The 13,014-nt window shown below is 44.6% G+C and overlaps 1 protein-coding gene across 2 annotated transcripts in view; it reads left to right on the forward strand.

Annotated features, from left to right (window-relative positions):
- Positions 1-13,014, forward strand: part of NCALD (neurocalcin delta) — a 440,857-nt gene that overhangs the window by 122,246 nt on the left and 305,597 nt on the right. The window contains exons 1-2 of one of the 2 annotated variants that reach the window (XM_047783508.1): positions 3,362-3,631; positions 11,445-11,494. The gene's annotated coding sequence lies outside the window, so the exon portion shown is untranslated. Of the gene's footprint in view, positions 1-3,361; positions 3,632-11,444; positions 11,495-13,014 lie in introns of those variants that run through there. The other variant, XM_047783505.1, reaches the window with a different exon arrangement.

A 13,014-nucleotide genomic window follows, 5' to 3' on the forward strand; every position in this document is an offset into this window, starting at 1 on the left:
CCGGCGGCTATAGCTCTGATTAGATCCCTAGCCTGGGAGTCGAGGGAGCGGTCCTAGAAATGGCAAAAAGACAAAAAAAAAAAAATCGTGACTCTTCCCAGAGCTGGTCTTCCTAATGGTACTGCCTGGAGCTATGACTTTCCATCAGAAAGTTAGATTCCCTCAGGGTTTAACGAACAATCTCTCCCAACATGAAGGGCTGTGGACATTGCTTCCTCCTTAGATCAGTGCAGTTAGAGCTTCAAAGGAGAACACTTGGGCATCGTGTGGAATATTTAGTACACATGTGAAAGGGACTTGATTTATTTACTTATTTTTTATTTTCCATTCCTTTTTCTTTTTAAAATTCGCCTACAGAAAAGTGGACAGAATAGTACAAAGTCATAGTGCCTTCATTTTGCTTCATGTGCTTTTCCTCTCTCATTGGCCACACACACACACACACACACACACACACACACACACACACAGAGGAATAAGTTTGTGTTTAAGTGAGATTTATGGGTAAGGGTTCACATTCTCTTTCTGAACCACTTGCATTTTGCTTTGAGGCCATCATGATACTTCACCCCCTAAATACTTCCCCACGCTTCCAAGAATAGGGACACCCTTCTACGTAACCACAGTGTCATCATTACCCAAGACAATGAACAGTAGTCCCACAGAATCATCTCACATGCAGTCCGTATTCAAATATCCTTAAACAGTTTTGGATCCCGAAGCCATTTGATCCATTATGTCTCTTTTATCTCTTTTGATCTTGCACAGTCTCTATGCGTGTGTGTGTGTGTGTGTGTGTGCGCGCGCGCGCAACCTATCATTGACATGTAGTGTTTGAAATTCTTAACCCTCTCATGCCTTAAAGAGTTTTGCCTTTACCCACTTAGAGTCTTCCTCCTCCTCTGTCTTCTAAAGAAGGTCCCGTCATTGCCGGATCTGCTCTCTGTGTGTTAGAATTCAGTCATGAAGAATCTGGAGGTGGGTTAAAGGCCTGGAGTGAGGAAGAGGCGGGAGGAGAGGTAAGCGCCTTGGAAGTTGGTCCTGAAGCTTTAAAAAAAGCCAAGCTTTGGAGTTCCCATCATGGCTCAGTGGAAGTGAATCTGACTAGCATCCATGAGGACACAGGTTCAATCCCTGGCCTCGCTCAGTGGGTTAAGGATCCGGCGTTGCTGTGAGCTGTAGTGTAGGTTGCAGATGTGGCTTGGATCTGGTGTTGCTCTGGCTGTGGTGTAGGCCAGCGGCTATAGCTCCAATTCAGCCACTATTCTGGGAACTTCCATATGCCAAAGGTGCAGCTCTAAAAAAATAAAAATACCAAAAAGCCAAGGTACCTCTCCTGTGCCCCCTCCCCGACCCCATAGGTCTAAGACGTGGGGGCTGGGAGAGGAGTGGAAGGAACTTATTAGAAGTACTGCTTTGAGTTATGTGTTGAATTCTCGTAACTCTTCTTCCAGCACTAGTAAAGAACTATGCCTACTTGTTAGTTACTTTTGGACTATTTCTCCCTGAATGGGACACTCCCCCAAGATGAGGCTTCATGGGAAACCAGTATTTATTCTGCTCATATATGGTCTTTCCTCCTCAAAGGAGATAGATTAATGCCCATAGAGAGAGAGAGCTTTCATAAGGATATGATCTTAAGCCTTAGGATATCTTAAGAAGATTTTAGAAGATCACAGAGCTTTATCATTCAAATTGGGACGCATTAGAGAGTGAACTATTTATAGTGCATATGAAATAATTGTTGATAGTGAAATAATTATTTCAGGGCCATAGACTTAAGCCAGAATTATGTCAGGCCAACCAAAACATATGGATCCCCTGGTTATAGATGCCTGTTGTTTGCACCACAATTTACTTTGTCCAAATGCATAAAAGTAATAAGTAAACATGATGAGAAAAATGAATGCATGTGCATTAGTGCATCTAAGTATTAGATTCAACCATATGAAACTGCTTTACACAAGTATCAGTCTCACGAGGTGTCTATAATGATTTCAGAATTTTGGCTGATGGCTATTTATTTCTTTAAGTAGTAAAGTCTTTGAGAATAAAAATTGTTTTTCATTCTATTATTTATATTTTGTTCATTTATTCATCAAACATTTATTGCCCACCTACAATGTGCAGATGCTATGCCAGACACTGGGCATGGATTAGTTGCACAGAGTGGGTATCTGGTACTCAAGAGCAATATACTGTATTTGTGCCCTTTTCCCTATTCCAGCTAGAACTGAGCAGAAATAAAGCATAGTAGGTTCATGTTTGTTATTTATGTTGGAAAAAACCTAAAATGCAAATTGAAATACGAAATTATCTTGTGCCATTCTTGTGGCACCATCGCAAATTGATATCTGAGGACATGTATCCACCTCTCTAATCTTTTTACTATTGGAGTTACCATTGTGGCTCAGTGGAAATCAATCTGACTAGCATTCACAAGGACACAGGTTCTATCCCTGGCCTTGCTCAGTGGGTGAGGGATCTGATGTTGCCTTGAGCTGTGGTGTAGGTCGCAGACATGGCTCAGATCCCAGGTTGCTATGGCTTTCGCGAAGGCCAGTGGCTACAGCTCTGATTTGACCCCTAGCCTGGGAACCTCCATATGCACCGGGTGTGGCCCTAAAAAAAAATCTTTTTATTATGCCTTAAGGATGCACAAGCCTCAGAGACATGGCATGACTTTTGCACACAAGGAGCTTATAGTTGAGTAAAAGAAGAGCAACAGGGCAGTGCATTAGGCATCATGCATGCCCCTTTATAAGTCTGTTCAGGGCTCCATCTGAGCTGCAAGGGAGGAAGTAGTCTTTACCTGTGTCATGGGAGTGAGTGGAAAATTATTCACAGAAGCGGTGAGGCTGGAGATACCATACATTGGCTTAAATTTTTTTATTGAGTGCCAGGCCTCTGGGAATTAACTTTGGGCCTAAACTATCCCCACTGCACAGAGGTATGTATCCATTGAGGATGGTGGGCTTTGAACTAATAACCACAGCAATAAACATCCAGCTATCAGCTGTGATACATGCAATAAGGGGAAAGAATAGCAGACTGCAGAGTATGTAGAAGAGAGACCACATTTTCTTTTGGGGTTCTGGGAAGTTCTCTCTGAGAGAATCACCTTGAACTTGAGACCCAAAGGAGGAGGGCAGTAGACCCTGCAGAGGGCTGATGCAGTTGGAGCTGAGCAGTGGAAGAGGAGAGTAGTGAGAGATGAGGATAAGACATTTTCTTCTTGAACGAAGTTGAATGGTTAGATGGACTCTTTTGGAGGTGGGACAGGAAGGGGTTCATTGGTTAAGACACAGAGACCTGCATGTCATGGTGGAAATGAGTCAGTGGAAAAGTAAGCCGTTTGACAAGGCTGGAGTGTGGGATGTGAAAAAGGATGCCGTCTTGCATTTTGCGTTCCCGTGAGTAGCGGGGAGCCATTGAAGAGTAGATATGAACTGGGGAATGAGATATCACATGTGTATTTGAGAAGGAGAAATCTCAAGGATGAATGAATTGACTGAAGACATTGAAGGCCGGAAGACCGTGCAATTGTCCAACAAATAGGGGCTGAAGCTTTGATCTAATAAGGCTCTGGCAAGAGAGAGAGAAAAGGAGACACCGATGCCCAGTAAACACGGTCTGTAGAATTGGGTTATTGATGAGAGGAGGAGGTGGAGGGTGAAACGCTGTTCAGGTTCCTGATTTGGGTGATACATGGAAAGGAATAGTAGGAGAGGGACCAGTGTGGGCCATAGATGATGAGTTACTTTGGTCCCTGATAAGTGCCAAGCGCTTGTGGGAGATCTAGTCTGATGTTACCTAAATATCTGATCAGTTAATGTTTTCTGAAGTTGATGAGATGCTCTCTGAATATTTTTGATAGGTTCACAGGGTGTTTGCTCAAAGAGTTGAAAGCATTCAAACTACTTATAAAAGAGTTCTTGGGTTTTACAACTGACAGATTGCTTTATTCTGAATTACGCATTACAGACTTTTTGCGTGTGTGTGTGTGTGTGTGTGTGTGTGTTGGAGAGACATTAGACTTTGTCACAGTTCTGAAAATATGTTATTTCTGGTATGTTTAGATGGTGAGTTTTCAAAAACAGTGAAATATTATCACCAGGCCTGCTGCACTGTGTATTTTTCCCCATTCAGTTTCCCATTAAATATACAAGCCTAACATCTGGCACTCTTCTTTTTAAGGACTCTGGAAAAAAAGAACAGCAAGGATTAGACTTAGCACTTGACAAATCATCCAGTTGTAATATTTTCGTCTAGAGCTGAGTTCGACGCCGACTGAAATGTCCACACTGGGAGCAGCCCTGTGTAATGTTAGGGAGGAGCCACTTAGGAGAATTCCTAATATGGTCAGGGCATTCTCGAGATGCATGGAATAGCCTGTTGGTGCAGCATCCTCCGAGACGGGAATGCAGCCCTAACCTATCAAGGCCAGGGTGACAGACTCCAAAGAGCACTTCTTTTCTGTTATTTGTCAGGCTGCAGCCCTGTTGGCTGATGATGGCAATTCTTCCTCCTTTGCTTCATTTTTCAATGGCAACTCCTTGGACTCTGAGCTGGAAAGTCCCTGTCCCAGTTTGAAAGTCACACATGCTTAGCGTTGGAAGGGACCTCGATAAAGATCTCAAGCCAAACCCCGAGCGTTTTTGCAGATGAGAAAAACAAGACCCAGAGAGGTGAAGCGAGTTGGCCCCCGGCCATCCGCTAATCATGGAACCCCCAGCCCAGCTCGACTCCCCCTTCAGGAGTTGCAGGCTGGCAACCTCCCTCCTCCTTTTCGTTTGTTATTTGTCAGGACATAAGAGGCTTCCCTTCCCTTTATAAAACCTCTTGGAAATGGTTTTAACTCCCTTGAGAGAAAGGACATGCTTTACTCAGAAAACTTATTTTTGTTTTCTTTCCAAATGGGTTTTGGTTCTAAGGCAGCGTGAGTGAGTCCCCTGTGTTCAGAGAGCGCTTTCACTGCACAGCGAGACATCTCTCTAATGGGCAGTCAGACATCTGCTCACATTACAGCAAATCCCCTCTGCGTTTCGGAGTGTGGTGGTGCCTTTAAACTCAGGAAAGGACAGATGCTAAAATTTGGTCAGCGCGGTCACCTGGGTCTTTAGGGCCGGCGATACTAAGACGTTCCTTAGACGGAACCATTTATCAGACTTTCAAACGGATCCTCGATTCTTTGAAATTAAAAATCTCATGGAGTTCCCATTGTGGCTCAGCGGTAATGAACCTGACTAGTATCCATGAGGACGTAGGTTCCATCCCTGGCCCCGCTCAGTGGGTTAAGGATCTGACGTTGCTGTGAACTGTGGTGTAGGTTGCAGATGCTGCTGGGATCTGGTGTTGCTGTCGCTGTGTGTAGGCCGGCAGCTGCAGCTCCAATTCAACCTCTAGCCTGGGAACTTCCATATGCCACAAGTGCGACCATTTAAAAAAAAAAAAATCTCACAGCTCTGTCCTAGGACTGAGCACCCCGAGAGTCCTGAGCACCCATGGGGCTTCACTGCCACCGCAGCTGTGGGTGGTGCCTGGTATAGCCAAGGGCAAGAGGGGAGATCTGAAGATGGTTATGAGAGGGGAGAAGAAAAGAGCTTATGGGGTGCATAGGCAGGGGAAAGGGATTCAGGGGTCCATTTCTCAGGAACCACAGTGTCTGCCGAGCCCCAGCTTTCTCTCTGTACTTTCTGGCCCGGGCACGGGGTGGCGGGTAGGAGCAGGTGGTAAGCATTGCCATGGCTCCTCACGTTGTCTGTGCTCTGAGCTGCCAGATGCTTGGGTTTGGAAAGCCAGGAGTCTCTACACAACAGACACTCATGACTGCTCGTGGATGTGTATTTTAATAAAATAATTGTCAAAAAAAAAAAAAAAAATCCAAGAGCTTTTATTCTGCTCCTGCTGGAATGTCTCTTCTGTGAGGCAGTGGACACTTTAGGATCCTCCTGCAGGAAAAAGGGAAGGATCTCAGCGGATAAGACGAGGAGGGAGAAACATCAATTACTAGCTCCAAACAGAATCCCAGTACATTTGTAAGAGCTCAGCTAGAGAAAAACAGGGACTGTTGAGTGTGATGTTCTCAACCTGGGCTGTTTCTAAAAGCAGCAGATGAGTGCTGCTGTCTGAGCTAAGCACAGAATGATGAGAAAATGCATCCTGGTGGATTTTCCTCAAATCTTTAGAGTAAATAGAATTTTTTCGTGCTGTAGCAAACTGAATTCTGTACCAAAATGGTCATAGAGCATTGCAAAGCTCTGTGGGAACTTAGAGCTGATCTGAGATGGATATGCTTTGTCCTTCCAGACCCTTCTCCCACCTTCCCCACACTCTTCTGGGTCCTGGGAGTCTAGTGTCCACGGACCAGTCACTTATTTGCCCTCTGGCTTCTGTTTGGATCTGGCCAGTGGGAGGTCCCGTTTTATCATCCCTTGATGGCTTCTTTTTTTTGGGGGGGGGAGTCTTTTTTTTAGGGCCAGTGGGTGTGGCATATGGAGGTTCACAGGCTAAGAGTTGAATCGGAGCTGTAGCCCCTGGCCAACACCACAGCAACGCCAGATCCGAGCTGCGTCTGTGACCTGCACCACAGCTCACAGCAACGCCGGATCCTTAACCCACTGAGCGAGGCCAGGGATCGATTGAACATGCGTCCTCATGGATGCTAGTCAGATTCATTTCTGCTGAGCCATGACGGGAACTCTGCTGACAGTTTCTTAAATCCTGTCTACAGCTTGTAAATAATCCCCTTCATAAAAGCTCTTATTTGAGTGAGATCTGTTGTTTTTTTTTTTGCTGGGACCCTGAAATGATACATCGTTTAATCTGTATGACCATTTTACAGATGAGGAAACTGAGACACAGAAACCCACTGGCTTTTCCAGCGGCATCCTTTCCTTCCTCCTTTTCCCAGCCATGGTTGAGTATTCACAGGTTGAGACCCTGAGGCCCTGGAATGCTAGGGATGAGAAAACCTCTGGCCCTGGAATCTGCTCTTCTCTAATGTGATAACACATTTCTAAGAAACTTGCATTTCCTTAAGAACTGTGTCCTTAAAAATGTTATTTCCTGTAGTGTATACAGACAATGGAATATTATTCAGCCTTAAAAAGAATACAACCCTGTCGTATTCGCCAACATGGGTGAACCTTAAGGATGTTTTGCTAAGTGAAATTGGCCAGTGTTGCATGATTCTGTCCACACGAAGCATCTAAATAGTCAAATCTGGAGTTCCTTCGTGGTGCATCGGAAACGAATCTGACTAGGAACCATGAGGTTACGGGTTCAATCCCTGGCCTCGTTCAGTGGGTTAAGGATCCGGCATTGCCATGAGCTGTGGTGTAGGTTGCAGCTGTGGTTCAGATCCGGCATTGCTGTGGCTGTGGCGTAGCTCGGCAGCAACAGCTCCGATTAGACCCCTAGCCTGGGAACCTCCATATGCCTCGGGTGGGGCCCTAAAAAGACAATAAATAAATAAATAAATAAATAATGAAATCCATAGAAGCAGAAAGCAGAGTGATGGTTGCCAGGGGCTGGGAGGAGCGGAAATGGGGGCGTTGTGCAGTGGGTATGAAGTTTCAGTTTTGCAAGATGAATAAATGCTAGAGATGCTCTGTAACATTGTGCCAGTGGTTAACAAGACTTTATTATACAGTTAAAATTTTAAGAAGGTAGATCTCATGTTCTTCTTCTTCTTTTTAACCACACACAAAAAAAAAGAAGCAAAAAAGAAGTATTTTAATAGGTCAAAAAGTAGTTAGAGAAAGCAGTCTCCTCCGGGTCGGCGGCGGGGTGGTGGTGGGGTGGCGCTGTTCACAGGGGCATGGCTGGGCCAGTGGAAAGGCAGGAAATGCCTTCTTCTTTCGGGGTGGAAGCACCTGGTACAGGGCTTGGCTAGAGGGGTGCGGGCTGGATGTATCTCCACCCCTCTCTCAGCTATGCCTCGTGTTCCCATCTCCCCACCCCAGCATGTGGGGAGTCAGAATTGCTGGCCATGCCTCTGACCACTCGTGAGTGATTGAGTGTGTGTGCGTGTGTGAGAGAGAGAGACTGAATTTGCATTCTTCCTTTTATTAACCTCCCCTCTTGAAGCATCTTTTTTGACCCCTCGTCTTTCACTGATTCCAAGACATGTTTTGTTTTCCTCTTACTTGAATACTCTGCTACCAGATGTGTCTTATAACTGAAAGCATCTTTTTTTTTTTTTTTTTCCCACTGTACAGCAAGGGGATCAAGTTATCCTTACATGTATACATTACAATTACATTTTTTCCCCCACCCTTTGTTCTGTTGCAACATGAGTATCTAGACAAAGTTCTCAATGCTACTCAGCAGGATCTCCTTGTAAATCTATTCTAAGTTGTGTCTGATAAGCCCAAGCTCCCGATCCCTCCCACTCCCTCCCCCTCCCATCAGGCAGCCACAAGTCTTTTCTCCAAGTCCACGATTTTCTTTTCTGAGGAGATGTTCATTTGTGCTGGATATTAGATTCCAGTTATAAGTGATATCATATGGTATTTGTCTTTGTCTTTCTGGCTCATTTCACTCAGTATGAGAGTCTCTAGCTCCATCCATGTTGCTGCAAATGGCATTATGTCATTCTTTTCTATGGCTGAGTAGTATTCCATTGTGTATATATACCACCTCTTCCGAATCCAATCATCTGTCGATGGACATTTAGGTTGTTTCCATGTCCTGGCTATTGTGAATAGTGCTGCAATGAACATGCGGGTGCACGTGTCTCTTTTAAGCAGAGTTTTGTCCGGATAGATGCCCAAGAGTGGGATTGCGGGGTCATATGGAAGTTCTATGTATAGATTTCTAAGGTATCTGCAAACTGTTCTCCATAGTGGCTGTACCAGTTTACATTCCCACCAACAGTGCAGGAGGGTTCCCTTGAAAGCATCTTTTATTGCAGCTGGTCAGGTGGTGGCTGTGCTGCAGCTTCCTTGCCTGTGTGTGTGAACTTGATAGTTCTGGTTGCATGACAAGATGAGTGAAACCTCTTACTGTCTCAGTCAGCCATCCATTTCACGACCATCTGAGGAAGGAATGTGGCCCTAGGTGTCGACAGAAATCTGCTAACCTCTATTAGTAAGATTTTCTTGCCAGTATCACTACTGTGGGAAGGCATCAGAAGCTTAGAAGAAAATCCGCAATGCGATACTTGAACACTCCTCTAAGAAATGCGGCATCAGAGCGCCCGTCGCGCCTCAGTGGTTAACAAATCTGACTAGGAATCATGAGGTTGTGGGTTCAATCTCTGGCCTTGCTCACTGGGTTAAGGATCCAGCGTTTCTGTGAGCTGTGGTGTAGGCCGGTGGCAACAGCTCTGATTAGACCCCTAGCCTGGGACTCCATATGCTACAGGTGCAGCCCTAGAAAAGACAAAAAAAAAAAAAAAAAGAATGCTGCATTGCTGAAGCTCTTGGTGGTACAGGGGACAGTATTGTGTGGAAAAACACAGTGGTTGGACCCTGTGGCAAAAAGTGATTCGAAAGTGTGGGTTTTGAATGGGATACCTAAGTCAAATTAAATTGGAATACCTAAACAATTTATTTCACGAATATCTTCATATTTTCCCTTTTTATGAATATAGTAAAAACTGATGTCTAAGTAGGTCTGATAGAGCTCTTTTAATAAGTACAGGATAAAAATTCTTGATCCTAATATTTGTACCACCGTTTAATTTGCAATCATTTTTCTTTCCTACTGTTATGTAACATAGCATTTATCTCTTACAAGCAGTGAATCTTCATCAGTGAAGTATGGTAATGAAGTTGGAAGCCTATCAAATTATCAGTATGAATCATAAGATGAGTCGGAAAGCTAAGAGCTGAGGAATGAGTTTGATAATTCTTTTGCGCAATAAATACTCATGAAACGTCCACTGTGAGACCAGTGCTGGGATAGACACGAGGATATAGCTGTGAACAAAGCAGATAGGCCCCCAGGCTCACAGGGAAGACAAGATTTTATATATATATTTTGGCTTTTTGCCATTTTCTTGGGCCGCTCCCGAGGCATATGGAGATTTCCAGGCTAGGGGTCGAATTGGAGCTATAGCCACCAGCCTACGCCAGAGCCACAGCAATGCAGGATCCGAGCCGCGTCTGCAACCTACACCACAGCTCTCAGCAACACCAGATCCTTAACCCACTGAGCAAGGGCAGGGATCGAACCCACAACCTCGTGGTTCCTAGTCGGATTCGTTAACCACTGAGCCCCGACGGGAACTCCAAGACAAGGTATATTGAATAAGTAGTTGCATGGATGATATTACAAAAGAAGACTCGCAGGGTCCTTTGGAAGGGTAGAGGAGCTTAAGATGGTCAAGGGAAGCAGACGGCCCGAGTGGGGAAGGGAGACTTACATGGAGAATAGAAGGACAAGTAGGAGGTGGTCAGGTGGAGATGAGTGGGGTGGTCCTAGCAGAGGGACGGGTGGGTGCAAGAGCTGGGGTGTGGTAAGGAGTGAGGGGCCAAAGGAAGTGCAGGGTAGCTGGGGCCCAGATAGTGAGAGACAAGGCTGGAGAAGTAGGTAGGCACTGGATGACCAAGGCACTTCTAAGTCATGCCAAGGAGCTTGGTCTTTATCCCCCAGATACGAGGAGGTTTGGAAAGGGTTTCAGGAGGGGTGTGGTGTGCTAGGCTCAAATGTTAGAATGGTCACTCTGGCCACTGTGCAGAAATGGAGGGCTGTTGGAGTTCCCATCGTGGTGCAGTGGTGAACGAATCCGACTAGGAACCATGAGGTTGCGGGTTTGATCCCTGGCCTTGCTCAGTGGGTTAAGGATCTGGCGTTGCCGTGAGCTGTGGTGTAGGTTGCAGACGCAGCTTGGATCCCTCTTTGCTGTGGCTGTGGCGTAGGCCGGCGGCTACAGCTCCAATTCGACCCCTAGCCTGGGAACCTCCATATGCCGCGGGAGTGGGCCTAGAAAAGGCAAAAAACAAACAAACAAACAAACAAAAAAACCCCAAAAAAACCCCTAGAAGGCTGTCAATCAAGGTCAGAGAAAGGGAGCATGCGTTTGTCATCTTCACTTGATTAGAGACATGGTAGCTGCAACGGGCAGAAGCTATCAAGTAATGCAAAAGAGGGGTTCCCTTCGTGGCTCAGCAGAAATGAATCTGACTAGGATCCATGAGGACGCAGGCTCGATCCCTGGCCTTGCTCAGTGGGTTAAGGATCTGGTGTTGTCGTGAGCTGTGGTGTGGGCGAAGACACAGCTCAGATCCTGTGTTGCTGTGGCTGTGGCGTAGGAATTGACCCCTAGCCTGGGAACCTCCACATGCGGTGGGTATGGCCCTAAAAGAAGGCAAAACATAAAAATAATGCAAGGGAATCCTGCAGTGAGCAATAGTCCCCATCATTAATTGGCTTTCTTGGATATTTTATCCTTAGTTCTGATAATCTAAGACAATAACTTTCTTTATTTTTGACAGAGTGACTTCTGACTTGAACCTGCGGTGTGCTTTGAGAGATCCTCCACCAGGTAAACACAGGACAAATTTCCTCAGATTCATAGACCATGTTTTTCTGCCCAGACATCCTAAGACCCAAATCCAACATCTTATTTAATCTTTGCAACATCCTATAAATTAGGTGTATTTTATTATTTTATTTCCATCCTTTTTGTTTTCTTTTTTTTGGCCACCCTGTGGCATGGAGTTCCCAGACCAGGGATCAGATCCCAGCCATAGCTGCACCCTAAGCCGCAACTGTGGCAGCACCAGATCCTTAACCCACTGTGCTGGGCAGGGGATCAAACCTGCATCCCAGCACCCTCAAGACAACACGGATCCTATTGTGTCACAGCAGGAACTCCTTATTTCCGTCTTACACATGAGGAAATTGAGAACAGAAAAGTTAGGCAACTTGATCGACATGTGCAAAGATGTTCATTGCAGAATAAATTATAATTGCCAAATAAAACAAAACAAAGAGGAGAGGATCTAAATATCTAATAGTAGGCAAATTTTGTTAAATCAAGATTAAGAAGTCTCTCTTTGGGAGTTCCTGTTGTGGCATGGTGGAAACAAATCTAGTATCCATGAGGACTCGGGTTTGATCCCTGGCCTTTCTCAGAGGGTCAGTGATCCGGCGTTGAAATGAGCAAGTTGCAGACTCATGAATCTGGCAGCATTGCTGTGGCTGGGGTGTAGGCTGGCAGCTGCAGCTCCGATTTGACCCCTAGCCTGGGAACTTACATACGCCACTTATGCAGCCCTAAAAAAAAAAGTTTCTCTTCTATTCCTAGTTTGCTAAAAGTAAGTTACCCTGGATTTTATGGAATTTTCTAATCTACTGAGATGATGAAATAATTTTTATTCTTCATCTTTTCCTGGTAACTTATATTAATTGATTTTCTAATGTTAAATTATCTTGCATTGCTGTGATAAAAACCAACTTGACCATGAAGCATTAGCCTTTCTGTATATAGCTAAGATTTAGTTTTAGACCTGAGATTGGATAAAATATTCCTCTCTGCTATTTTCCTCGTCAAGAATGATGTTCAAAATATTGGAATTACTTGCTCCTTGAATGTATGGTGGAATAGGAAAAAAAACTGTTGACATCTGTTGTTTTCTTCGAGGGAAGAACTCTTACCTGCTGATTTAATTTCTGATTTATTTAGGTTTTCTAATTTCTTCTTGAGTCAGTTTTGGAAAGTTTTATTTTTGCTTTTATATATAAACATACATTTCTGTTGGATATGTATACAGCAAGGGAATTTCTGGGTCATGGGGTAGGTATATGTTCTGCTTTAAGAGATACTAGCAAATTGTTTTCTCCCTGTATTAATTAAAAAATGTACATGCCAACCAGGAGTGTATGAAAGTTCTGATCTCTCTGTATCCTTTCCAATACAAAGTATTTTCTGTTTTGTCTGTTTTTTTGATTTTTCATTGAGACTCTACTGGTGGGTGTGAAGTAGTACCACTGAAGTTTTAATTTCTATTTCCCAGCAGACTAAAGAAATTGGGTACTTTTTCATATGCTAATTGACCATTT

This window comes from Phacochoerus africanus, chromosome 6 (assembly GCF_016906955.1).
Source record: "Phacochoerus africanus isolate WHEZ1 chromosome 6, ROS_Pafr_v1, whole genome shotgun sequence".
NCBI lineage: Eukaryota > Metazoa > Chordata > Mammalia > Artiodactyla > Suidae > Phacochoerus > Phacochoerus africanus.